Consider the following 4,661-nt stretch of genomic DNA (forward strand, 5'->3'; position numbering starts at 1 on the left):
ATTACAAAAATGAGTACCTCTATCAATAATTATTGCACGTATTGCACCAAAGCAGAAAAAAATGTTCTCTTTGAGAAACTGAACCACCACTTTGTGGTCATTAGATTTACAAGGTATAACCTCTATCCATTTAGAAATATAATCAATAGCCAAAATATGTACAAATTCCCAAAGGAATTAGGGAATGATCCCATGAAATCGATGTCCCATACATCAAAGATCTTAACTACCAAAATAGGGTTAAGGGGCATCATGTTCCTCTTATTGATACGGCTAAAAGACTGGTAGGAGGGACAAGCCTTGCAAATATCAAAGCATCTCTAAAAAGAGTGGGCCAATAAAATCCGCATTGGAGAACCTTTGTGACACTCTTCTTAGGTCCAAAGTATCCACCACATGCATAATCATGGTAAAAAGAGAGAATAGAATGTTGTTCATGATCAGGAACTCTTTATCGGATAATCTGATCTGAATATATCTTAAATAAATAAGGATCATCCCAGAAAAAGTGCTTAACTTGGGAATGAAACCTATACTTATCTTGGGTGGACCAGTGATCCGGAGTCACACCTGAAACTAAGAAGTTGACAATGCCAGCAAACCATGGTTCACTGGACACTGTAAATAACAATTCATCTAGAAATTTTTCGTTGACTAGAGAATCGACAGTCAAGGAATTGGGAAGCTAAGATAAATGGTCTGCAACTAGGTTTTCAACTCCTTTCTTATCCCTAATTTCTAAATCAAACTCTTGCAAAAGTAAAATCCACCTAATATGACAGGCTTTGGCATCCTTCTTCTGAACTAGGTATCTAAGAGTAGAATGATCAGTGTATACCACCACATGTGAACCAACTAAGTAAGATCGAAACTTTTCTAATGTAAACATAATAGCTAAAAATTATTTTTCAGTGGATGTATAATTATGTTGTGTATCATTTAAGGTCCTACTAGCATAGTAAATGGCAGTAGGCAACTTATTAATCTTTTGACCCAAAATCGCTCCTATGGTAAAATCTGAAGCATCACACATCAGTTCAAAAGATTCAGTCCAAATAGGTGGTTGAACAATGGGTGCATTGGTTAACTCCTCCTTAAGTTGTTTAAAGGATTCTAGGCACTATTTAGAAAACTCAAAAGTTTGATCTTTGGCAAGTAATGAAGTAAGAGGTCAAGCTAACTGACTAAAGTTCTTAATAAACCTTTTGTAGAAGCCCGCATGCCCTAGAAAAGACTAAACGTCCTTAACAGATTGAGGAGGTGGTAAATTATCAATTAAATCCACTTTGGCTTTATCTACCTTAATTCCCTCCTTGGATATTATATAGCCTAAAATAATACCAGATTTAGCCATTTTACCAGATTTAACCATAAAATGGCATTTCTCCCAATTCAAAACTAAATTCTTAGATATGCACCTTTTCAAAACTAGGGAAAGATGATGAAGACATTCTGAATAGAAATTCCCATGAATTGAAAAGTCATCCATAAATACTTCTAAGAATGTTTCGACCATGTTAGAAAAGATGCTCATCATGCATCGTGGGAACGTAGCACGGGCATTACAAAGCCCAAAGGGTATATGCCTGTAAGCAGATGTTCCATATGGGTATATAAAAGTAGTCTTATGTTGGTCCTCTAAAGCAATTGGGATTTGGTTATAGCTGGAATATCCATCAAGAAAATAATAGTATTCATGTCCAGCTAACCTCTCTAACATCTGGTCAATGAATGGTAATGGGAAGTGGTCCTTCCAAGTTGCCACATTAAGTTTTCTATTGTCTATGCACACTCTCCACCCTGATTGGATATGGGTTGGAATTAGTTCATTATTGGCATTGGGAGCTACAGTCACCCCACACTTCTTAGGCACTACGTGAACTGGGCTTACCCATTGGCTGTCAGAAATAGGATAAATTATTCCATGATCCAAGCACTTTAGGATCTCTTTATTAATGGCTTCCATTATCACTAGGTTAGCTCTTCTTTGGGGTTTCGTGGATGGTTTGTAATCGTCCATAAGATGTATATGATGTTGCACACAATAGAAGGACTTATACCCTTGATATCATCTATAGTCCAACCTAGGGCTTCCTTATTTTCTTTTAACACTTTAAGTAACTCTTCTTCCCGGCTAGAAGTCAAATTTGAAGAAATTATTACAGGAAGACTCTAGTTAGGCCCTAGGAAAGCATACCTCAAATTAGATGGTAACTCCTTAAGATCTAGCTTAGGGGGCTCAACTATGGAAGGTTTGAGAATGGAATTGGAAAGGGGTCCTAAGGGCTCCAAAGGTATGTGAAGACTTAAGGCTTAAAAAAAAAAAATTTCACTATCATCATCCAACTCATCCATACACTCTTGGAATTCTAAATCAAAATCAATATCAATATCAAAGTTGGCAATAAAATCATCAGAAAAATCCAGAAAATCCTCAAGCCTATTGATCGCTTCTTCTATATGTGGTTACTTTCCTATCCTAAACATGTTAAACTCAACAGTTTGGTTGCCAAAAGATAACCTTAGGAAACCATTCCGACAGTTGATTAATGCATTATTAGTAGCCAAGAATGGTCTTCCTAGAATTATTGGGATCTCATCCTTGGTTGAGAAGGGCATGGTATCTAACACAATGAAATCAACAAGAAAAATAAATTTTCCACCTTTAGTAAGACATCCTCAACCATCCCTTTAGGAATCTTAACAAACCTATCTGCCAACTGAAGAGTAGTATCAGTGGCTTTCAATTCTCCCAATCCTAGTTGCTTATACACATGGTAAACTAAAAGATTCACATTTGCACCAAGGTCTAGTAAGGCATGCTCAATGTAGGTGTTGTCTATGACACAAGATATGGTAGGGCTCCTTGGATCCTTATACTGGGCTGCTATAAGCTGAGTAATTACAGAACTAATGTTATCTGCCAAGAACGTTTTTTTGGGCACACTAGTGATACATTTGTGGGTACACAAATCTTTCAGTACCTTTTTGAAGAATTCCCCAACACCTCTAGGCAGGGATCTGGGATATGGCATCCAAAAGAGGGATGTTCACTTCTACCTTTTTGAAGACTTCTAAAATTTTATCCATAGAAGCAATCTTCTTTTTATTTACCAAGTGATTAGGAAATTGGATAGGAGGAACATAAGGACTATTAGGGATTTATGCTCTTTTAGAAGAACCATTTTTGGTTTCCTCAATAAAATGATCTTTAATTTCAAAAGAATCTTTAGGTTCATCAGACGAACCTGGAACAAGAGGCACACTTGTGTCCTCAACTGAAGGAGAGTTAACATGAGTAATAAATGGGGAAGATTTAGGAACGCTCTGTTGGTACTCTCTACCACTCCTAAGGTCATAAACAACATTACATTGGTTAGAGGGCCCTTATTGGGTCTGACCTTATACTATATTCAGTGGTGCATTAGTTGGTGCTTGTGAACTAACAGGTTGATGATGCCTAGGGTTAGGCTCTAGTTGACTAGGTAAAGTTCCTTTCTCCCTCTCACGCATAATTAAGATAGCATGGGTGAGTTCTCTCATACGATTTTGATGGCTTGTCATGAAGAGGGCCATATTTTTTTTCAAGTCACTTATTCTACTTCCCTCTCTAGTGTTGGTAAATCCAAGGGGTTGCTGATAAGATGATAGGAGAGGGGCCCTAGGAAAACTAGCCTGAGGTTCTATATTTGACCTAGGAAAAGTATTTTGGAAAAAAAGATTGTTGTGCAAAGGGAGGCCTTTGGGGTCCAAGTTGACTTTGATTATGAAAATTGGAAGGCCCTGCTTATTTGCCCTGATTCCAAGAGAAATTTGGGTGATTTCTCCATCTTGGATTGTAGGTGTTACTATATGGATTATTTTGGTATAAGCCATTAACACTATCATTAGAAGTGCCCCTAGAGGTGTTGGGGCATTCTTCAATGACATGTCTAGGGGACTGGCACTGAGCACAAATCTTAACCAAATTGACTGATGATGGCTCTCTAGGAACAATAGCCTCATTACTCTTAATTAGGCTATCCAAATGGGCTTCCTTGGCTACTATCCTATCCACAAAATATCCTTTTTCTCCTATGTTTCTTTCACTCACTTGGGTTCATTCCCTCTCACGGTTTTTGTCAGCTAAGTTAAGTAAGAATTCTCATGCCTTTCTTTCATCTGTAAAGGATTTGAATCCCTCAGGGCACATAGACTCTATCATTTGTTTAGTTAGGTAATCAATACCCTCATAAATTATTTGACATAAATGCCATAAGTCTAGGCCATGGTGAGGGCATTCTTGGAGTAGATCCTTAAATCTCTCCGTAAGTTTGGAAAAGGACTCACTAGGCTTTTGCCTAAATTAAAGGATATCACTTCTAAGCATATTGCTCTTGTGAGTTGGAAAAAATTAAGGAAGACAACTGTGAACTGTTCCCATGAGGTTATGGAATTTGTGGGTAATCCATACAACTACTTTTAGCTTGGTCTTTTAATGCAAAAGTGATAAATCTAAGCTTAATAGCATCATCAGAAAGTTGTTAGATCATAATTAGAACACATACCTCTTCAAATTCCCTTAGAAATAGGTATCCATCCTCAGAGGTCAACCCATGGTGTGGGGAAACATAGTGATGTATTGAGATTTGAGTTCAAGATTATTGCCCTGGGCTTGTGGT

General features: G+C 37.5%; 1 non-coding gene across 1 annotated transcript; it reads left to right on the forward strand.

Annotated features, from left to right (window-relative positions):
* Positions 1-4,262: 4,262 nt before the first annotated feature.
* LOC122068542 lies at positions 4,263-4,369 on the forward strand. The gene has a single exon (XR_006137158.1). It is a non-coding gene; the product is annotated as a small nucleolar RNA R71 (small nucleolar RNA).
* Positions 4,370-4,661: the final 292 nt, after the last annotated feature.

This window comes from Macadamia integrifolia, unplaced genomic scaffold, assembly GCF_013358625.1.
Source record: "Macadamia integrifolia cultivar HAES 741 unplaced genomic scaffold, SCU_Mint_v3 scaffold420, whole genome shotgun sequence".
NCBI lineage: Eukaryota > Viridiplantae > Streptophyta > Magnoliopsida > Proteales > Proteaceae > Macadamia > Macadamia integrifolia.